We start from the raw sequence: 24,633 nt of genomic DNA, 5'->3' as shown, positions 1-24,633 counted from the left end.
CTCTAAAAAACAAAACAACTACTCTGGCCTCAGAATCTGGAGGAATTCAGTAGTGAACTCAATGGAAAACTGAAATGAATTCAAGAACTATTTATTGAGGCTTCTTATGTATAAGGCATTGTGCTAAATTCTGTGGGGGCTATACAAAGATATATACAAGATATACAAAACTGGCCTCCAAAACTAAATATTTCAGAGAAGGTACACCATGAAAAATAACTCTTGTACTAGACATGTAGAGCAAAGTGCCATGAGAGAGCAAGAAAGCAAATAGTTAATTAACATTAGGATGGATTTAAAAGGTATTTTGGAGGTATCTGGCAGAGATTTTTTTTGAATGCATATAGTTTTATTTCCTTAAGCTATTGAAATTTGGGGGTTGTATGTTACAACCTGTGGTTAATACAATGAAACTGACCAAATTGAACTGTGTGCTATTTCCTAGCACAGGATAAATATTTGAGTTGGGTTTTAAAAGCTGAGCCTTTGGGCAGAGGGAAGAGGCTAAGGAAAGATTCAAAGGCAGGGAGGTACAGACTTACTGTGGTCCCTGTGGTACACTGTTACCAGGAACTTAAGAGTATATGCAGGAAGAGCTGGGGTGGGGAGAAAATGGGCTGGGGCTTGGGATACTCACTAGGAAATTCAGTTCTAGACACAAGCCTGTTATGAATAGACTTCAATGCCAGCTTAAGGAAATAGATTTAATTCCAGAAACTGTTTCAAAGTTCTAACCCTGAAATGAGTAAAACATGAATGACTCCATTAAATAAAATGTGGAATCTGAAAGAGAAGAGAGAAATATTGGGGGTGTTCAGAAGCATTATTGAATATTAGGAAAATCATAATAAATCCTAAAGTTAAGAAAGACTGATAGGTTGATGCCATGATAATCTTGATTTTTACTGATCCCTGCAAATATGGAAGAAAATTTGCATATTTTCAGCATCAGGCCAGCAAACATACCAGATAATGACCAAAAAAAAATTGTTTTCATCAGTTTTCTTGGGAGAGCTCATGAGTTTTGACTGATCATTTGAACACATGGAATAAGGTACTATCTAATTTCAGTGCCTCGAGGGCTCGTGCAGATCACAGAATCTTGCTCCTGGTGCTGGATAGTTTTTCCCAAAGCAGTAACAGCTGTCCCTGAGCCGTGTCTGTTTTCTCTCTGTGACATCTTAACTGCATACATTTTTAAGGTGGCCGATTTGAGAAAAGACATGTGATTCCAAAGAGAGGTTTTTTGTTTTTTTCTCTGCAAAGCCAACTAGCTGTTGCTTGGCTTTCTAGATCAAGAATAAAATATAATCAATACGACATAAATAGATCTGATGGTCGTTCTATGCTGTCTTGGTCACTCACTTATAAGAAATTGTCGAAAGTGTATATATTAAACCAATATTCTTTTCACCTTTTTCCTTTTCACAAATGATTTTCTGGGTCAATTAAGTTTGCATAAATGCATCTCATTGCCACCTTCAGGAGTGAAATTCAGGTTTAATATATTCTACATGAGGGCAGCAGGCAGCTGATGAGCAGGTTGTTCTTAATCTGTGTACCTTGATAGGATTCAACTTTGGCCCGGACGAGGGGAATTTGTTTTTCCATGCAGGGCACTCTCATGAGAGTTTCCGAAAAACAATATGCTCGTGTCAGAACAGTATGCAGTTCTTCTAAAACTGGGGCTGAACTACATTTTACCCTTTTAAGGTCAGGAGATATTATTATGCAGCAGATTTAGCCTATGATTTATCTTAAAATAAAAAGGAATCATCACATATAACCCTCACAAGATCTGGGTAACGTTAAAAATGAGAATAAATTTCAATAACAGTACTAATAATAGCTCCTACTTTTTGGCCTCTTGTATATAAGAGATGGCACTCAGCACTGTCCCTTATTTACGCTGCACAACAAACCCACAGGCAGGCATTAGTTTTTCAGTTTTAAGATCAAGAAACAGAATTTTATTCTTCATCCACCTTGAACTCATGGCATCATTTTTACCACTGGTTACCTCTCTGACATTTTCCTATGTCGACTTTTCTTTCCACTTTCAGATCATCCCTTTGTAGCCTGAGATCAAACTAATCCCTTCTTGGACCCGAAATGTCGGTTTTACTGAAAACTCTCTCCTTTAGGCCTCTTCTTTCTTGTCCTTGATAATCTCGTCTAATCTTAGGATATCTAATGGTACTGACCTTAATTGCTCTCAATCCAGGCATCTCCCTTTCCTCACGTGCCTGGTCCTCTCCTATTGTATAATAAGTGCGGACCAGATATCTGACTTGCATATTCTGCCAGGGTCCCAAATAACACCCACCACTAGATTCAACATCATTCTGCCAAAACAAACTTTCCCTGTTGACATCACTAATTCTGTTCATGGCACCAGCGTTCTCCGAGTCAAAACTTGAAGTCATTTTGACAGCTTCTGTCCCTTAGCTCCTAGAGTCACAGAGTCACTGACTTCTATGGCATCTCTCCAGAAACATTTGCAACTATCTTTCCAACATCTGAGACTCAAATGTCAATAACTGTTATGTTTAGATAGCTCTTTAAAATTAAAGAAGCTCCCACAGATACTATTTCTTATAATTTCCACACTAACCTCACAGATACAAAAACCGAGGTTTCAGAAATGTATGAATTTTGTTACACAGTGTAGAAGCAAAGTGAGGACTTGATCCCAGGTCTTCTGATTCCTGTTTTCCAGGTGTAATAGTCCAACAACTGCCTGTACCTTCATGCGTGAGGTATAGCTGCCTCAGACACAGTTTTTTCACTGCTCCAATGCAGCTTATGTAATCACTAATAGTGACTGTCTAATAATCATTGTTAAATGACATCTTTTTTAAAACACAGATCTGATCACATCGCTCTCAGTTCAAAAATCTGTCAGTAGCTTCTTAGACTGAAAAATGTTCAAATCACTTAACCTGGCACTCTCCAGTTTGTTTCCAACACCATTTTGAAACATTGCTTCCCATATCCTCCCATACGCCAGCCAGGCTGAACTATTCTCAGTGTTTTTGTTTTGTTTTGTTTTTGAGACAGGGTCTCACCCTGACACCCAGGCTGGAGGGCAGTGGCGCACATTAGACTCCAGCCTGGGCGGCCAGAGTGAGACCTGGGCTATAGGCGGGTGTCACCTTGCCTGGCTAATTTTTGTATTTGTTTGTAGAGATGGAGTTTTGCCATGTTGCCCAACCTGGCCTCAAACTCCTGAGGCTCAACCCATCCTCTTGCGTAGGCCTCCCAAAGTGCTGGGATTACAGGAGTTAGCCACTGCACTTGGCCCTACTCTTAGTTTTTCAAATATGCTTGAAGCATTTGCCTGCATTCCTCTGCTTAGGCCATGACCCCTGGAATGTCTTCTCTGCCTTTGAAAATGCTGATTGTTCTTTCTTTTATTCATGAATTAACACCAAAGCATTGATGGAGCAATAGTGTATCAGGGACTGGGCTAGGTACAGAAAAAAGCCGGTGAATAAGGCAGGAAGGATCCATTTCTCAAAGGGCTTAGGATCTGCTGGAAGCATTAAGTTTCAGAACAAATGCCATACTCTCCACAAAATAATCCTTTCCTGATACCCTCGGCCGGAAGTGAGGACTTTCTCTTCTCAGCAGCCATAGAACAGTGAGGAAACCTCGATTATGGGATTTACCATAATCTGATTGGATTACAGTTATTGAGGCATATGTCTTATCTCTCATACTATGTTATAAGCTCCATTTTTGATAGGGACTCTATGGAGCTCCCTATTTAGCCCTCACAGCATGTAGTACAGGACTTCTCATTTAACAAGACCTCAATAAACACTATTGGAATAAATAATTTTTCTCAGCTTCTATGAGTATGAGGTTGGGGAGAGCCTGCCGCATGCTCCATTCACACACAAACAGCAGAGGACACAGTGAGCACACACTACTCCCACACATGCTCACCAGATGGTGAACATAACATTATTTTAGGCAACAGAACTGTCAGCTGACATCCAGGGTCCCATGATACTTGCCTCCATCCATTTAAAGAGACGTTTGAGACAGAAACTAACCCAAGATTTCTGGATATCAGAGTGCAAATCTGTTCAGAGAGTACACTTTTCTGAGTCAATAAACAGAGAGCAGGATTAACATCTCCTCCATATGCCTGCTTTTCTGACCTCAGAACTAGGAATTCGCTATATTCCTGACCATGATTTGGGACTGGTTTTTTTTCTTTAAGAATTAACACAAGTTACATTCAGTTATATTTACTCTTTTTTGGTGTACAGGTCTATGAGTTTTGACAAACGCTTCTGTGTAACCACCACCACAATCAAGACAGAATAATTTCCATTGCCCCCCACCAAGAAATTCCCCTTCATGACACTTTGTAGTCAAACTCTCCTCACCTTTAATGCGGACCTCCTTCTCCACCTGCATAGTTTTGTTTTCTCCAGAATGTCACATAAATATAAAAGCACCTAGCTGTTTCAGTCTGGCTTCTTTAATTAGCATAATGTACTTGACATTCATCCCTGTTATTGTGCATATCAATACTTTGTTCCTTTTTATTTCTGGATATTGTTTCACTGCATGAATGTGCCACTGTTTGTTTATTCATTTACCAGTTGAGGGACATTTGAGTTATTTCCTATTTTTGGAGATTATGAATAAAGCCACTATAAATAGGTTTTTATGTTATCATAGGTTTTCTCGTCACTTAGCTAAATAGGAGTGGTCATATAGTAAGTGAACGTTTAACTTTATAGGAAACTGCCAAAATATCTTCCATGGTTTCTCTACCATATTTTGTATTCTCACTAGTAACATAGTAGCGTTCCAGTTGCTTCACATCCTTACCAACACTTGGTACTGTCAGGGCTTTTTTTTTTTTCTTTTTAGTATATGGTTTATTTATTTATTTATTTGAGACAGAGTTTTGCTCTGTTGCCCAGGCTGGAGTGCAGCGGCACGATCTCGGCTCACCTCAACCTCTGCCTCCCGGGTTCAAGCGATTCTCCTGCCTCAGCCTCCCAAGTAGCTGGGATTACAGGCATGCGCCACCACGCCCAGCTAATTTTGTATCTTTAGTAGAGATGGGGTTTCTCCATGTTGGTCAGGCTGGTCTCGAACTCCTGACCTCAGGTAATCCGCCTGTCTCAGCCTCCCAAAGTGCTGGGATTATAGGCATGAGCCATCACGCCCGGCTTTTTTTGCTTTTTCTCTGCCATTCTTAGTATATAGCGTGGGATGGAATTTTAACATTTCATCTTTTTAGAACCAAAATATTTCTACTTTGATACTCAGCCCACATTCAGTTTTTCCTCCTCTCCCTTCATTTGGTTATTTGTATTAGCTCTCCCACTAGACTAAAGGTTTCTTTGTGGGTAAGTCATCCTTGTATACATGAAGCTCTGCCACCCCATCCCAAGTGCAGGGTTTTGCAAATAACACATGCTACTTAAATAAACGCTTCTGTGTGATCAGATTAGATTAATACATACAGTGACACAATTAATACATCCAAAGGCTAACCTAGCATTGGCAAATTTTGTCAATTGTGGAACACCAAAAGAATTTTAATAAAACTATATACTTCCTTCCCTTTTCATGAATTTTTCCATTTTCATTTATATGTCTGAAAAAACAGATTTCTGTTTTCTTGCTTTACCAAGGGCTAAATTGGGAAACATATTTCAGATTGTGAAATGTTTGTGTAATAAATTTCTTGTGCTTATACAGAAGACAAGATTGCTATCACTGGTACTTAAGTAAGAAATTAAGAATTATTAATTAATTAACTTCACAAATTAGATCACATATATTTCAATGTGTTTTTTAGGCGAGAGAGAAGGAATTGGAATTACAGAGGGGACCTGATCTGTACATACCATTTGTCAAGTGAGTTGGGGCAAAAAAGAGGTTGAGAGTCACTGATGAAGACTCAAAGAATCTTGAAAACGGAAAGGTTCTCAGAAGATACAGAGGCCAATCTCCCATTTATTGAAAGAATCCTGGCTACAGCATCTGGCTTCCACCATTGGTAAGCTCACCACTTCATACAGCACCAATTCATACATCCTTACAAGCAAGAGATTCAAAACAAAACAATAAATAAAAGAAACATGGGGGAGGCAACTTCTTAACTGAACTTTCATTTTTCTGTAACATTATATTATGTAAACTTTCTGTAGCACCTACAGAAATCTAAAAATGGAGATTAGAATCTATTGTGGCAGAAAATAAGTTTGTCACTACATCAACCAGCCACATGGGAGTTAATCTCATTAACTTATATCACAGGATGATGCATACTTTAGAGAGATGAGTTCAGTGGTAAATGACATGCATCTTGGAATTTCTTTACATTAATATCTACTTCTTCTGAAACTTCAGTTTTTGAATGGAAGTAAACCAACAAGTTCTAGTTGTGTATAGTCTATAGAAGTCTATAGAAGTCTATAGAAGTCTACAGAAGAAAACTTCTTAGACATAGTTCATGAGCAGCATGGATTAGTTATCCTTCAGTTGGAAGGTTTCTTGGAGAACTAAAAGCAAGAGATTTCCTGACTGCAAATATTTCTCCTTTTATGGGCTAGCATCCTCTGTGTTGGTTTTGTATCACTGTCTAGATCTGATGGAAACTCATTCCCAGAATGCCCTTTCCTACATCGTTCTTCATTCCAGTTGGCTGCAAGGGAAATTTGTGTGACCTTTGGAAGGTAAAAGTGAAACAACAGCATTCTGCCCTGAAGGTCAGTGTAGTCAACAAGTGCAGCTCACTGACCTCCCAGCTCACCTTGTCCATGTTAGGCAGCAGCCAGGCTGCCGGACCTTTAGTTCCCCACAGATCTCCTCTTTTGGTTTCTGGGCCAGGTGCATGAATGGCTTTGCAGTGAAGAGTGCCAGTCCCTTTCAGGCTGTTCAAGTCAGGGTCATTGAGGACAGAGAAGTATGAGTCAAATACAAGTTCCAGTTTATCTTTATGGGTTTCATATTCTCCTGCAGGTTCTAGTTTGCCCTTGCTCAGCTCTACTTCAAATTCAGCTTTTCTTCCCAATTGCCAGCTCTGCTAACCTATGATGACTTTAGCTCCATACCAGATGTGAAAGCAACTGCAAAGCTCCCACAATTGTGCAAGGTCTAAAACTGAAACTAAATCCATTATTCCATATTACCATAGTGGTTCTGCTTCTCTAAGTGATAGGGATTCCATTAAATCATTTCTATTCAGAATACGTACTGGGTTACAAATATTCTTTTGTGCATGCCTTTCTTTTTTAAAAATGTATGATACTGTCAAATGAAATAGTACTAACGTACTGAGTCTAAGTATGTTATTTTATTCTCTCTTGTTTTGGGAATAGGGACTTGGAATATGCTCTTTCACACAATTCCTCTCAAAACTGGTAAGCTGAGGAATTGGGAGTCTGCTCCATAACCAGAGAATACAGAAAAACTAACAATTAATTTGAACTTCAGTGTAAAAATGAGTTAAAAACTACCTGAGTGAATTAGCTGTTTCTTTGAAATATGTTTTAATGTGACACTTGGAAAGTTGTATCACTCATGATGAAATCTAAACATTAACATTTCGATAACAGGCTGGGCATGGTGGCTCACACTTGTAATCTCAGCACTTTGGGAGGCAAAGGTGGGAGGATCAGTCGACCCAGGAGTTTAAGACCAGCCTTGCCAACAAAATGAGACCCACCTCCTCTAAGAAAGAAAATTGAAACCAATTTCAGTTAATCAATTTTTATCATAATGTATGTGCATTGAGAATAAACAAATATTGCCATGAAGCACTTTGAACTTTTTACTTAAATTCCTAATGTTTTACATAATTTCTGAAGATTTTATGGTCTTTAAAGGCAGAGATGCATCTTCTCATTTTTACATCCTCCCCTACTGGCACACAGATAAGTCCTTATTAAACATCAATTGAACTAAGTAAAGAACACATTTCAGCTTCCTGTTTTTTACAAAAAAGAAAAGAGCAGCAGGGTATGAGCAAACAACCACAACCAACTACATCCTCTGATGCTTTTCTCACTATTATATAGAAACTCCAGCAGGAAACCACTGCTATATCCTTTTCACCACTATAGCAAAATCTTATGAATTGCTGGCAAACATAAAACAGTTCCATTGACATCACATAAATGTTTGTGACAATTTATACTCACCACACTCAAATGCTGTAAAACATCTTAACAATGTTTCTCAAGGACAAATTCCCAAGGAAAAATAATCATATACCTTAACCACGTGTTCGGAGTTTAATTATATGAAAAAGCAATAAGCAGTATTGAAACTTGATTCCCCTCTCAATGTAGCCCAAAAAACTGACAAGTGTTAAAATTCCTCATATGACTCAGACGTATAAAGATTTCTAACAGATCAAAGATGTATTAACAGCTACTCCAAAATAACGAAAGTACTAATTTTTTCCCTTTGTATTCAAAACGACCCAAGAATTAGACATTTCTAGCTATGAAATGTAGAACCCCCTTTTTTCCATTCTCACATGTTATGCACTCATATGGACCTCAACACACATTTTAAATTTGTAACATGAGCCTTGATAATGCATTTTATCAATGAAGGGGCCTTCCTTGAAGATCTCTCAGTTGTTCAAGAACTGCAAAGACAAAATGATGGCAGAAGTCCAGGCCTTTCATTCAACGGCTTTAACTTCAATGTGAAACATAGACAAATATACTCATTTTACCCAGAAGTCAGAGGTCTAGAACTCTGTAGCTTTCTTGCATGCCCACATTACCTAGTCCATAAGCTCTCCCTAGGGTGTAGGGCTAAATGACTACATGCGTAAATGAATGACGGCATACATGCTTGGTGATGATGAAGAGGGGGAGATAAGAAGGGCCCGTTTGGGTTCCAACAATGGCAGAAGGGGCCTAAAATTCAGAAAATAAGCCCATGAATGAAGAAGAAAACAAGTAAGATTTAAAAAAACAAGTGGTGGGGCATCTGAGCTAGAATTGATCTTAGGGATTTCTGGACCAGCCCTCTCATTTCTAGAGAGAACCTGAGGTGCCATGGGCAATGAAATGACTTCATGTACCACTCTCAGGGACTGTGACATCTGTGTACCCATTTCATGATTTTAGCCTCATGTGCTTCCTATCTAAACCACTTTTTTTTTTTTACTCAATTTTCCATTAAATTGACTTTAACTAGTGCACTGGTTGAAAACATTAGCCTTGTTCTAAAAAATAATATCTGTGAAATTACAGGTTTGATGTATTGGTTATATTATTTTTCATAGCATATATTTTTAAAAATCTATTTTGAAATGTGTTCTGAACATATTTCTACATTTAAATAAATTCATAAGTATTAAAATCAAAAGGAAGTCTGTATACCACCTAAAATCCTCTCACAGGTCGCTGCCGGAAATCTGCACTTTGAAAAGCAGTGCCCTCTACTGTGTTACCTCCGGGAACAAAGAGTTTGAATTCTGAAATGACATGAGGTGGTAAAGATATTCCAGAGCGATTCAAAGGATCCAGTTATAAGACTAATGCCTCTAGGTGACTTCTGTCCATTTTCTTTTACTAGAAAAAAAAAAATCAATCGTTTATTAAGGAACTCAAAAACTAAGGCAGAAATCATGGCTTTTTTCAGTTATTGGATTTTCACCTTCCAAATGGACAGACAGGTATATTCATCCTCCTACCAAGTACCATTAATTCATTAGAACTATAGTTTAAAGAAGGAATTGTCTCAAATGGGCCTCCTGTGCGTGGATTACCTTTTTTTTTTTTAGTATTCCATTTGCAATGAGAACACTTAGCTGTAAGCTATAATAAGAAATCGCTTAACTTTCATAAGTAAATGAATGTCTATGATTAAAACATCAATCACGGAAACACTAGTTCTATAAATAGTTTCTAGGTCCAAAGTCCATAGGCAGTTAAACAAAGACACATGTTTGTTTTTTCTGTTTTTGTGTATATGTGTGTGTGTGTGTGTATGTGTGTGGGTGCGCACGCACATGTGTCATAAGAAAAGCAATTGGTTTTTCTTTTGAGAAACAAAGAAATGTTGTTTGCTGAACACACGTGTTACCTGGTATCTTGATAAAAAGTTATGTTTGCCAATTTTATCACCTATGCAATGCTCTATAAAATTTTAACCTAAAATACCTGTCCTTGAACTCATCCTGTTTTTTTTTTAATGTCTTATTGCTGATTTAGAAGCTTTCACATTTGTTTTTTAGGCAACACAAGATGAAATCCAAGATAGAAGACAGAAGTTCATAAAATCATACTGAGTCATTACATTTTGACCCACTGTGATTTGCATCACCAACAGAGTCCTGCAGTGCAGCAAAGTGGTGAAGCTCACGGCCTTTGAAGTTGGACAACTGAATTGACACAGCTCCATTACCATCTGTGGGACTTTGGGCAAGTTACCTATTTCCTCATCTCTAGAATGGTGAATTATTAATGTGCTATTATTTAATAGTACAAACCTCAGAGATTTCTTTAAAGGAGAAGTGGTTTTAGCAAGATGCCAGTGGCAGATAAGCCTGAAGAATAAAATTTTGAAGGATTTTTACATATCTGTAGTCTAACCCTCACCCATTTCCTTTGGAAAGTAGATGGATATATACGAATACACGTGTTAGGGTTCTCTTATGCTCTAGAATCAAGATGGCAAAGTGCCTCAAGTGTTTTTTTGTTTGTTTTGTTTTATTTCTTGTTCCTTCTTTAATGAGTTTTAAACCCTCTTCCTGCATGCGTTTAGTTGGTGTTTCATTCTTTTCCACTCATCATCATTAATTCTACAATGGAGGCTCCATTTCTTTTATTTCCCCTACACCACCATTCTCTGCCCTCCAAAGCAAAGGAGGCTCTCCTCCCAGTCGGGGAAAATACACAGAGATGGAATCACTTACTAGGCATTCCAGAGGCATGAATTACCACTTAAACTTCCAAAGTTGAAGCCCTGGAGAGGGAGACCAATGGAGAGTGGTGAGCACCTCCTCAGGATAAAAAGATAGCAAGAAGGCATGGGGTATTTCACAGAGCAGCTATGTAAACAGCTGGGTATTTACAGTACCATTGGAATGGGTACATTCCCCAATACTGATCTGACTCAAGATCGTTCCCCAACGGTGGAAGAGCTTCCTGAGAGTCTAAGCAATTATCTAAAACAGTGGCCCTTAAACAATCTTAAAATACACTCGTGTATCACAGAGAGTTTATGAGCAATGATAAAGCACCAATGACAGCAAATTATTTATTAAAGTATAATTTAGAGCCGTTTTCTCTAATGAATTATATTAACCTCAAAAATCAAGTTATTTCTATGATAATGTCACTCTCACTCATCTCACTGGCATGTGTGGATATTTTCTTGAATAGGAAAAAAAATGGAAATGAAGTTACACTGAGGTTCTGGTACCCTCAGGAGAAAGAAATTTCTTGTAGTACGCAGACCAGCAGACTCTTAATAAGAATTCTACATCTTATATCTGTTCCATTTTTGTCACTTCTGCTACCCTCTGCTTCTTAGTTGTTTTTAACAGAATTAAGTCAAAAATGCACGTGTCTGTGACTTTATTTTCTACAACATTAAGGAAGTGGAGTATGGGAAAGACATATACTTTTCAAGTTAGCCTGGCAGGGAGGAAAGGAACCCAGGTGTGGCAAGCAGGTGGTGAAGCTGTGAAGAGGAACGGAAATGAAGCTGAATTGCTCAGCATACAGGAAGGAAGAAAGAGGTACAGGGCTTCTTGGTTAGGACAGAGGAGGGACCCAGGTTGTTAGGCTACCAGGGGAATTCTCTGAGATCATGACCAGGAAAAGAGCTCATTCTAATTTTGTTGAACTATATTTATTACTAAGCTTATTCCCATCATCTGGGAATTATTTGAGAGTTCAGACTATGTATTATTCAATTTTGAGCCCTTAGCACACAGAACAGGGATACACACACACACACACACACACACACACACATATATATATCTAAAGTGCTTGATACAGATTTATTAAATGATCCAAAGAATTCACCTTTCTTAAACCAGGGCCTTCTGCCAACCCCATTTCACATTCTATCTCTCACCTCCTAAATAAATTCCTATTTCCAGTTGGAGGAAAGCTTTGATTCAATCTGCAAAGTAAAAGGAGCTGAGATGCCCTCAATCCAGTCCAGCTCAGGTTATTAACGTTTCCCCTCCCTCTCGGACACTCAGATTTCATCACTCAAAAGCCACAAACCCCACAGGGAGGATTTTTAAAAAACCTATCATTATAGTTCTAAACATCAAAATAGCCACCAGGGGAATAGCAGAACAGTTTCTTCATAAGAGAACATAAACATTTCAGTGAACTACATTTGTGTTTTAAATGGCACTTTCAGAAAAATAACTTTATCTCTAAAGACTTTTAACACCTATGGTCTTTTATATATTATCAATTCATTTTAGGTGACAGGACGCCTGATACTTAAACACGGTCACCATTCTATAAGGAAATGCCACTCTCTCCAAAGAAAGCGCAGAGTCAGTGTGGCACTGTGTCCTCTGTTCGTTTCGATCGGTACTATTCTCGGCACTGTCTTTAAGTGAAGTTGCTGAAGCACCGACACTTTAGGATTAATAATTAGATGAGGGGATGTTTTTAGAAATAAAGTAGGAGGCACGAAGTGGGGGTGGTATGCCGTGAAGTGTGCATGAGGAAGGAAAGTGGCAGCAGAAGTTGAGAAGGCATGAGAGATTTCAGAGCGCTGGGAAGACAGCTTTCCCTATCGAAGAGATCTGCCTGAGTTTTCCATCTCGTTGCCTCAAAAGGGCATTTGTCTTTGTTTGCAACATGAATAAATCAACCCTGATGCAGTCATCTCATTTTTTAGCCATATTAACATAGCACAAGTGGCCAGGCTGTGCAGTGATCTGCCTAGCCTCAGAGAGGGGTTGCAAACACTGCCTACTGCAATCAATAACTGAGCATTTCTAGGCTATACAGAAATACAAGCTGGGACACAAGTTGATGCTACTCCTGAAAGTTCATCTCGACTGCCAGGCCTGCTAAATAAAATGCAGCATTACTTGAAAGATTGAGATATACTCTGGACTTTCAGGAAGCTATCTATGCAAGTTTGGCCTATATGTTAAAAATTATACATAAGATAAAGATATGGTGCATTTAAAAGTACATAAAGCAATCCAATGTGAGATCTCAGTCGTTGGTCTTTACGGTAAAGAAAAAATAAATTACATTATTGTTAAAACTGCTAATATTTTTTATTCGCCACTCGTGGTGCAGTAAAAAGCAAGCAAGTACACAGATGAAAAACTCTGTTATTCTTTAACAGACTACGTTAACTCAATTTTAATTCATTAAACTTTCACAGACTCTACATATTTTGATATTGTAAAATTTTGAGACCCTCACTATGGTTCACGGGGGTTAACTATATTTGGTGCATTACCTTTCGGCTTTGTAGACACATCCATTTCATGAGTATAGTCATAGCATTTTGGAGCTCAATGGTACTTAGAGAACACCTAAGTAGTCCAGACTTTACAGACTCAGTACCTACAGGTTTGAGGTAGTAACACAACGAAGTGAAGCTGTTAGGCACAAGTGACTTATATAAATGCTCAATGTCAGTGAGACATTGAGAAGTGGGGACTACAGCAAAATAATGAAGTAGCATATATATTGCTGTTCAGCTCCAGCCTAGAGAATGTGGGTGAGGGCTTCATTTTTTTTATAATAGATCTGATGTTTAAACAATGGCTTAATTAAAAAATAAATACCTGAAGGTCACAGTTTTCCTGCTGGGCCCACAGACTGCCAATTTTCAATTCTGATTTGGTACGTACATCTCCAAATCTGAGGCCCAGACAAGTAAAGTGAAGTGTACCAAGTGTCTCAGATGCTCACAGCAAAGCTTTCTTCTACTCTGAGAATCCACTTGGGTAGACAATCCCTCATGTGAAAGGAGACTGGAAGTGCATTTTCACTCACTTAATCAGAGCTCAGCCCCTTACCCTGACAATGATAGACTTCTGCTCTCTGACTGTTTTCAGAACATGTTCGACATGAAAATAAGAACAATCATCCATACCCACTTGTCATAAGCAATTTTTACTCAACCAAGGATGCAGGTGAAAACGAATATGCATTTACTAACTTTAGCCCCGACTAAAATTTTTACTGGAATTTAAAATTGTTAATTTTAATTAACAATTAAAATTTTAGCTGCTTCATTTTTACCTGCATTTTTCAGGGAGAAATACCTTGTAGAAAAATTCAAAGAAAGGCATGCTTAATTAACAATATGACTAAGTATAAATTTAAGAATCATGCTACGTATAAAACAAATTAGAAACAGGTCTTAAGGATTATGAAAGTTTTGCTGCAATCACGGAGCTGTAAGCCATACTTTGAGTGGATTGAGAAACTAATGTGGAGTGAAGGAATGAGCATTTCAAAGTGATGTCATGGCAAAAGCAGAGAGCAAACTCCAGGAAAGTGGAACTCACAACGAGTCAAATGTCTTTTGCATTTTTGAACAACAATTTTTTTTTTAAATGTATGCTGAGAAAGCACATTCACATTACAGAGTGAAAAGGAAGAAATGCAAGAAAAACTTCTATGTTATATTCAGCATATCTGTCCCATACAGTCATAATTCAGAATAAAGACACAGAGGCAATGCAAAATTTTGAATCTTGATAATATTTGCAGGCTGTTACATTTTAGAAAAACTGTTGACAAGAATTGAAACAAAAAATGCTCTGATTACTCAGAAAATATAGTTCACACAAACACTTTACTCCCTCAGGCATTTCATTTAACCAAAGTTATACATTATAAAGAAAGAGAGGAGTCTCCCATAGACACAATATGGTTATTTTAACTTTACACTATTTAGAAATCATTAACAACTGATTTCTGAAAAACAATCAGGAATCTATTAACGTAAAGCATCTGATTATTCTTCATAAACCAGATCTCCCACTTGGATGGACTATTTGCAATTCAAGTTTTAAAAACATTCTCTGTAACTCTTTTTTCCTCCAGAAGATTAACAGATGCAAATGTGATTGTCAAAGGAGCTTTGGAGATAGATCTCCGTCTGTCCATTACTGAATTAGCAACAATGTTGAGGTCCCCGGAGATGCCTGACACTGTGAGTTTTTACTCTCTAGCCTCCAGAATTTTTTTTAGGGTTCTCTTGCTTCTGTAAGAGTCACAAGGCTGTGAATCCTGACTACACCAATCTTCTAGAGGTGGCTTGATATCCGCACTATTTAGGATCCAAGAATTAAAAATTTTAAATGGAATCTGGTGTGTAAGGCCAATAAATTGTCTTGTCTTAGATCACCCAGCTGTTCCCCACGATATTTCTGCTACACTAGACCCTTGGGACAGAGATGAGATCATGGCATTGTCATTTAGGCAGACTTACTGAATTGACTCTCAATTTTGGAGGAAGAGGTGCATAGTAACTGATTCTCCTCCCTCACCATGGAGAGGACTCTTGGACGTTGTCTTCAGGTCCTGGTCATTTTCCCCTTAGCCAAGAATTAATGGGGAATTAGAAAGAGGAGTTCTGGATTTTTAGCTTCAGCTCTATTAGTGACTAGAAACAGTTATTAACTTCCTTGGGACTCATCTGTAATCATTTTATTTCTTTGTAAATAAAGGCAATGGTTTCCAAATCTGGGTACTGGAATCCTTTTGGGACCTTCATAAAAATACAGATTGCTAAGCCCCACCTCCAGATTCAGATTCAGATTCAGATTAAGGTCATTTATAACTGCCTGGTAATAATAATTGGGGTCCCAGATTATGCTGCTAGCTTCAAAATAAAGCCAATAATTTAATTACCGACATGAACAATTAGAAAGCTGTTACTATGTTGCCAACTCCAATATGCCCAGTTAAAAAGCTGTGAAAACTTTTCTCACTGGCATTCAAGACAGTATGTGATTTAAATTGTAAGAGTATATACATTTTCTCCCTGAAATTCAGTAATTTCAGAATTTCAATCCAAATGCAGACTCTAAATGTTTTTATTATTCCAGACTTGATGCTTATGTGAAAAAAGTTAGTTTATCACTAATTTGAACACGCTGATAAGGACAAGAAAGAGGTCCAAGTAATTTTTTTTTTTAAAGCAAAGTTCCATATTTGGTTGCACTCCAACTAATTCAAGCAGATGAATCTCTGAATTAACTGGCATTGTTCTTCTGTTTAAAGGCATAGCTTCATTTAAAAGGGTGTCAATATCACAAAATTGTTCTATTCCAGAGAAAAGACAGCGAGAGCTGAATGAAGCCCACCAAGAAAATGTTCAGGAACACAAGTAAAGGTTTTCTTCTCTAACTTTTCCTCAGAATAACTGCTTTCCTCAGAATAACTGTTAGGGGACAGCAAAACACCAGAATAAAATGTCTAAAAATGCATACAAACATATTTAAATATCGAACTAAGAAGACGGACAAGTCACAGAGCAACTGACGAAAAGAAAATATGGCAGATGCTGCCCTTCCTTCAGGAGCTCATGGCTACCAAGCGATCTGGTTCATCTTCACAGCCTGTCAGTTCCTCACATGACCACCTCTGCCTTCTGTGCCAATGATTGTAGTTGCATTCTGAGAAGTGAAATAATCACGCCACAATGTGGTGTATATCGTAATGTCAATAGTTCAACAGCAAGATTCAACTGAACAAGGCCTAACCAGTAAATTACTGCAAAACAAATAAAAAGATGGCAGGAAATGGCAGATTTATGATGTTATGGCCACTCTGGCTAGATTTTCTTAAAGTAGCAGTATTAGGAAAATAGATCTTAGTCATAAAATAATTAACAACTCAAAAAAGGTCAAATATATAGAGATAGAGAATAGAACAGTGATTACCAGGGTGAAAATGGTCAGGGAGGAAAAGGGGACATCCAGGCCAAAGGATACAAAGTAGTAGATATAAAAGATGATGTATACATTATTTGGTTCCACTACAGACACCGTCACCATTTTACTATATATATACACACACACACACACAATGTATATATCTTATAACATCATGTTGTATACCTTAAATATACACAATGAATTTTACTTTTTTTAAAAGTAACTCATGTAATATTTCAGTCCATCAGAAATTCTACTGCAATTCTCTTCCCCCAACTTGATACTTATTTTTTCTTTTCTTAATGATTCTTCAATATAACTGCCATTACTCCACTCATTCTTTGCTTCCTCCTTCTATAGACACAAAATCAGCACCCCTTCCTCACGGCCCATCCAGATGCATCCGTCTTTTATAAACTAACTCAAGGTTGCCCTCCTCCTTGAAGTCTTTCCAGACTAATTCAGTACCCAAGGATCTTGCTCTTTGACTTTACTGCCATGCAGTCGGTAAATCATAAGTCTTGCCTTCCTCAATCAGGCAATTATGCTATTCAGAATATTGCGGAAAATGCTTGTCTATCAGATCTGTCAGATCTCTTGGTCGGCTCTTGGCATCTTGCAAACTGGGAGCATCTCTTCTTTGTATCACTTAAAGCAAGAGCTTTCAGACTTTTTGGAACATAATGTATAATGAGGTATACATTTTACATCACAGTCCATTATGCAGGCGTGCACACATACACACATATATGTATATATATTTAAGGAATTTCATGAACAATACTTACTCTTCTGATTCAGTCTTTTATTTTTCAAAAATAAAAATGCTGATCGGACCCACTAAACTGACTTCACAGTGTGTTGGTTTGAAAAGCACCATTCTTGAAGGGCACTTAATGATTACCGTGGGATTACTGTACTATTTCTCTCATTTAAAAAATAATTTTTAAAAATGTATGTGGCCTTTGGGGTCTCTTTAGCCTGTGTTTCTGAGTTACTTGTTTGTTCAGTCTGTTTTTTACACTATCATACATTTGCCTCTTGGAGTCATCTAGGACAAGTAAATACTTAGAATATATACTATTTGTAATTCTTTTCCCCTGAATTCTATTCTCATAAAAATAAGAATCCTTGAGTTTTTATAACTCATTTGTATAAAATTCAAACCTCTGCTCCCCCATTCTCTCTCTTATTTTTCTAATATGCAAAGTAGGTGGTAGACATTTGTGGATGAAATATTTGAGCCAAAAAGAATTAAGACTTTTCCCCGTTTAAGCAGTCTATTGTAAATTAAGGTAAATACCGTTTTCAGATATTTGAAGAATATAAATTTGGGTAATCTGAATACCATAGACCCTTAAAATGAATGCATTCACCTAAGTCACCCTGATAAAATGGTTTACTGACCAGATGAGTTGGCCGGCCTTTAGGACTTCAGTTTGTAGGTGGATCCTGCTGCCCTCTCCATTCTCATCTTGCCATCTTTACGTACTCACACTGTTTTTCAACCACCTGGAGCTGCGTATTTTCCTTGGTCTCTGCTTATTTTGGTTCCTACACCAGGAATGTCCTTTCCTCGCCTCTTCACTGGACTAGGCCCTCTCATCTTTCAGGTCCATGGGAAACTCTCCTTATTCTCTCCACCTCTACCCTGGCCTCCACAGCACCCCGTCAGGGCACTCCACCAGCGGTTGCTGGCAGTATCCCTCCCAAGTTTTGCAGGCTGAGACTATGTCTTGTTTATTCTTCTATTCCACAATCTAGGATCATGTTTAGTCCAGGATTAAATATATCAACATATATTCACGAAAAAGTGAATAAATGAGTGCATAAAGGGCAGGAGCAGCTGCCAATGAAAGAGCTCAAATATGAGCTGTGGCTAGAATAATGTGTCCTCCTTCTCTGAGCCCAATATTTTATAATTTTGTGATTCCAGGACCAATATTTCCAATATTTCCATGCTTCCTGCAGGCTGCAGATTTTGCGACTGGAAATTCAAACGGTGAAGGATAGCTAGATCTAAATATAGTCTTTTAAGTATGTTGAGGCATAATTAAGAAAATGTTGCAGGAACAAATAATTAAGCATATTGGGCAATTCTTTTGAGGCAATTAAAACACTCAAATTTCAAAACAGCTTGCTGGAATCCAGCCTGCCCTCCAATTGACACTGATCTGACTCATATAACGCTTCAGTCCTCTACTTCCCATGTGAAGCTGATGCACTTGTGATTTTGTCCTAATCATTTTCGCAGAAGTCTAGTTAGTGATTAGGTGAAGGCTCACCACACCACAATACACTGTACATGGCTCTCCATGAGTTCCTCTGCTGTTTCCAAAATAAATTTCAATCACATAACATCTAGACTTGCAATTGCAATTACTGGGTTTTTTTTCTCTTTTGAGTCAATAACCTATTCCCCTGATTAAAGACACACAAAACTTGAAAAACTAAACACACACAAAAACTCGAAAAATGTTCTTCCTGCTTCTATTTCAAAAGAACATTCTCTAATGCAAACTCCTGTCTTTTGCAGATAGCAGCAGAGATTTTCTACTTTGGGCTGTGACTCATGTACCTTTATTCCCACAATTGTTACTCAGGGCAGGCCAATGGTGAGCACAATGGGAAAAGAAAGAATAGTTTATAACTGGAAAATAAGCACATACGGGAGAAGTACACTCAAAGCATTATCAAGCAGCAGCACCAACAAGAGCAAACAAAAGCCCACGCAGGAGATGTGTAAATATTTCATGAAGCTAAGCCTTAATCAACCCTCTCTTCCAAATCTTGCTGGTGTTGTAAACACTTCAGTTTCTTCCAGTCCCACCATGACCCAGATACCTTGCAAAAACAAAGTAAAAACATAGTCCAATGGATCTTTAAACAAATGTGTTGTGAAAATATTTAGATGGCGCATATCCAAGTACTGCTTTAACCAAGAGGAAGAAGACACCTTACTCAAAGGTGGGTGCTTCTTGAGTGACTGCTCAGAGCTCCGTTTCTCCCCTCCCCCTCCAGGCCTTTTGCTCATCTCCTCGGCTGCTTTGTGGACATTCACATCGTCTTAACCTTGAACTGTCTACACCCCAAGCGGTGATTTCTCCCAACGCCCCTCCAGCAAGCCCTTGAAACCTGGTCTGGATTCAATGCCTTCCCACCACCCAAAAATCACTTCCCAGTGGCATATTAAGTACCTCTCCTTTTTTTCCTCTTTCACTATCCATTGTTGCGTCTGAAATGTTGCTTACATCGTCTCCATCTGCCTGGAGAGCATGAAGATCTGTGTGTGTTGGCTGACAGGCTCCTTCAGACCTCTTCTAAAGCCCATCTTGAAAGAACTGTTTATCACCTCTAGTCTCTACCCTGATTTAATGTGGTTCCAAAGTTCGCCTCTATTAGTGAACAGGTCTCTACAACGATTTCCCTTTATCAACCCCTGCCCGCCCTTCCTCTTCTTTCTGCTTACCTCAAGAAAACCTATATACATACGAATGTATGTATGTGTGTATACACACACATATATAAATGCATATGTAATATATATTTCTATGGTGTTTTGACCTTAAAGGGGATAAGCATAGGAAAATGAGATAAATGTTACACACCCCCCCCCATATTTGAATATTCGCAGTGTGCAGACCGGATTGATTATAAATCCCCCTGCCCACGATCAGCAGGCGTCTTCTCCCATTTACCTTCAAAGCCAGAGCCTAAGAGAGCAATGACCTTGCAGAGAAATTCATCACCTGCCAGAAAGACTGCCCCTCCTAGAGCGCAGGATGGGACTGAGACAAGAGCAACAGGCAAAGGATCCCTGGGCAAAATGTGGGATCGAATCCCTTCCGCATCCCTCCAGAGCACACCACCAGGCTCCGGTCCCCCGCGCTGGCCGCCGGGCGTAGGTGCGCAGGGGGCGTCTCCTCCCACGGCCGCGGGTCTCCTACCTGCTCTGCCCGGCTCCGCGGCGCGGCGGGGCCACTGCCTGCGCTGTGGCGGGGGCTCCCCGTCGCATATCCCAAGCACCGTCTCTCGGCGCCACACCGATGGCTCCGGCGGGCCAGCGAGCTCAGGTCCTTCTCAGCCCGGTCCCGGAGCGAGCTCCGTGCGTTCAGGAACTGAAATTACTATGCCAAGAGCAGAGGAGGCGCGCAGCAGTCTGGCGGAGACCGAAGGGGCTGCCCCCACCGCGGGGCTGCAGACGCCGCCGCCGCCGCCGCCCCAGCCGGGCGCAGAGCCAGTTTGGAGGTGAGAGTTCACTTGCCCGACTGTTCATCCGTCAGGCCCGGGGTGCACCCATCTGTCTAGCGCTGGCCAGCCTGAGCATCCGAGAGAGGGGCGACAGCTTTGCAGGCGGCGGCGGCGGCAGCAGCAGCAGCGGCGGCAGCAGGAGGCCGAGCTCCGCCCCCTCCAAACCCCCTCCCCCGCCTTCCCGGTCCTGGGGGAAAGTGTTGCAGCCCAGGCTGCTGAGCGCCGGCCCGGGGAGCTGGGAAAGGGCTGGTGGGTTGCAGTTCTGCACCCCTGGAGACCAGAGATAGATGGAAAGTTAAGAAGGGATTAAGGAAGAGGGCTGGGGGCCCAGAGCGATTTAACAAGCATTCTGGCCCTTGCTCCCTCCCACAGGTCACCAGACTCCATGGCTGAGTCTAGACTCTAGCAGAAGGTTTCCAGTAAAGCCACGTGCAGTGAAGATCTGAAAGCAAGATGATCCGATGAGTAATATGTTTTGCAAAATGTACAGTATCCTGCGTATTCCGAGAGGCACTGCTGACAGTGTTCCTGTCCCCACCCCTTTCCCCTTACCCCATGGGCTTGGAGGGCTTTGTGGGCTTTGGAAATCGTCCTTGTTGAGCAGCTCCAGAATTCTGAATGGATGTGTAGTATGGTTAGCAGCTGTAGATGGTGCGAAATGATATGATGAAAAGAGTTTCATTATTAACTGGGTATTTGTTGGAAGGCTCTGTGCAAAATGCCTTACATACAGCCTCAGCCTCTTTAATTCTTACTACAACCCATTGAGGTGCCTCACTATGTGGACTAGGAAACGGACTTAGATGATCTAAACACTTTGCTTGAGGTCGCACAGTAGTAACCTGCTCAGCTGGGATTCAAACCAATCCAAAATATATCCTCTCAACTAGTACACAGCACTCACCTAGGGGGTCTTGTTAAAATGCTGATTGTGATCCAATAGGTCTGGGGTAGGGACTGAAGAAACGCTTCTTTAGTTTCTTTCTTTTCTTTTCTTTTCTTTTTTTTTTTGAGGCGGAGACTCAGTCTCCTAGGCTGGAGTGCAGTGGTGCGATCTCAGCTCAGTGCTAGCTCTGCCTCCCGGGGTCAAGCGATTCTCCTGCCTCAGCCTCCCAAGTGGCTGGGATTACAGGCGCCCACCATCACGCCCGGCTACTTTTTGTATTTTTAGTAGAGACAGGGTTTCTCCACGTTGGCCAGGCTGGTCTGGAACTCCTGACCTCAGGTGATCCCCGCGCCTCGGCCTCCCAAAGTGCTGGAATTACAGGCGTGAGCCACACCCAGCCCAGGATAGGCATTTCTAACAAGCTCCCAGGTAATGCCCATGCTAGTGGCCAAAAGATCAAACTTTCTAAGCCACTAGATCAGGGATTTTAAATAAGTTTCTTCTTTGATGCCGGGTGTAGTTAATTGATAGCTGCTTCCTGAAGGTGGGTTAAGAAGGATTCTCAGGCTGCGTCTGGGTTCTCGGGCTAGCCGTGTTCATTTTGGTTGAAGATGAAGGGAGCTGGGTCGTCTTCCCTACACTAGGCCGCTTCCCAAAGGACATCTTTATTACAGGAGTGGTTGTGGCATAATATTTATGTCATCATCGTATTCATATCATAAATATGCTAAACACAGATGTCTTTATTCCAATTCTCCCCCTCATTAAGCAAACTAAGCCAAAATTTTAGTCCTAACATTTGTATAGGATGAAACCCTTTACAAAGTGCTCATGTGAATAATTTTATTTGTCTTTATACAACACTGTAAGGCAGATATAATTTCACTTTACAGGAAAGGAAACTGAGATAGGGTGATTTTCCTGAGATTATACAATGAATATATTATATGAGTTGTAGGGACTAGATTGTGACCAAGCTCTAGTTCTGTCTAGGGCTGTTTTTACTATGTTACTGTATTCATTTCCTGTTGCTGCCAACAAAGTACCACTAACTGAATAAAATACAAATTCATTAGCTAACAGTTCTGAAAGTCAGACATCTGAAAATGGATATTTTAGAGTTGAAATCAAAGGCCCACAGAGGCTGTGCACTCTTTCTGGAGACTGAGGGGATCACCTATTACGTCCTTGTCTTTTCCAGCTTCTAGAGGCTGCCTGCATTCCTTGGTTGGAGAACTCTAACTTCTACTTCTCTTGCCTCATCTCCTCCAACTCTGATCCTCCTGCACCCCTCCTGGAAGGACCCTTGTAATGACATGGGGTCCACCTGGATAACCCAGAGTAATCTCCCCATTTCAATGTTCTTAATCACATCTGCAAAGTCCCTTTGTCGTGTAAAGTAACATATTCATAGGTCCCAGGGTGTAGATATCACTGGGGAGGGTCATTATTCTGCCTATCAAAACCACATTTAGTACTTACACTGTAGTTTCTACTAGACCTTATTCATCCTTCTCCGCTGTTTCATTTCTCAGACTGCTGGGAAGTTTTTACAGCTCAAAAATACACAGGAAAGTTATTCAAGATACAACAATAACAAATCAGTACTGGCAAGAAATACCCCAAAGTCATGAAAAAGTCATGAAAAGGACACATAGGATTATGATCACGAAAAAGACATGTAAGATGTAGAGCTGCTTTTGGTCTGATTGACTCTGAGATGATCCTTGAGGGACATCCTGAATACAATTAAAGGACCTCTTTAGCAATACAAAGGTTTTAAAAATTCTGCAACTCAAACAGTACACAGTTCCATGATGAATAAGGTGATTCAAAACTCATGCAGAATTGAGTACAGCACCAAATTCTAAACAGGGTCATAGTTTTCAGAGTGATGATACACATTAAATCAGTCCATCAAACGAAATCAATAAATGCTATTGAATGGCTTTTGTACTCAAAGCATTTGTAGAAAGACTGATATATGGAAGTTTGTCATTTCATTGGGAACACAGAATTTATAAAAAATGAAATCATAAAGGATTTAAACAGAAAAAACAATAGAAGCGACTTGACCTGGTACGTTACTAATTGACAAGTGAAGTAGATGAAGTGAACATTTCATTTGCAGGTTAGGTTTATCCAGGGGAATGGAGACAAAACGTAGGTTGGAAGGTTGTGTTGTAAGGATCTTAAATGTCAAGCTAAGGAGTTTAGACTTAATCTACAGTGATAACAATGGTAATAATACATTATGTTCACATAGTGCCAAGTAATTTACTAAGTGCTTTTCATGTATTTTCAGTCATTTGACCTCCTCTTCTCTCCCCCTAGACAAGCATACCAGCATACCAGTGCATGTGGAAGTGCATACACACACACACACACACGCACACATACCCAACGTGGGAAAGGAAATGCGAGCCTCTTATCAAAGAGACTTTCTTGACTGTTCTATATAAATTAGCAGCTCCCCTCAACACTTACCTGGCATACTTTCTATCCTCCTTACCATGCTTTATGTTTTTCTGTTGAATTTAGTACTACAGCTTGATTGGTATAGATTTGCTTATTGTACGTCTACCTTCGGTGGGATAGA

General features: G+C 39.7%; 1 protein-coding gene across 1 annotated transcript in view; it reads right to left on the bottom strand.

The window, feature by feature from the left end:
- GPRIN3 (GPRIN family member 3) overlaps nucleotides 1-21,246 on the bottom strand; it is a 70,814-nt gene extending 49,568 nt beyond the window's left edge. The window contains exon 1 of the mRNA XM_025386813.1: nucleotides 20,845-21,246. The gene's annotated coding sequence lies outside the window, so the exon portion shown is untranslated. The remainder of the gene's footprint in view (nucleotides 1-20,844) is intronic.
- Nucleotides 21,247-24,633: the final 3,387 nt, after the last annotated feature.

This window comes from Theropithecus gelada, chromosome 5, assembly GCF_003255815.1.
Source record: "Theropithecus gelada isolate Dixy chromosome 5, Tgel_1.0, whole genome shotgun sequence".
Lineage (NCBI taxonomy): Eukaryota > Metazoa > Chordata > Mammalia > Primates > Cercopithecidae > Theropithecus > Theropithecus gelada.
Note: the sequence above shows the minus strand (reverse complement) of the source record. Positions and strands in the feature narration are given on the sequence as shown.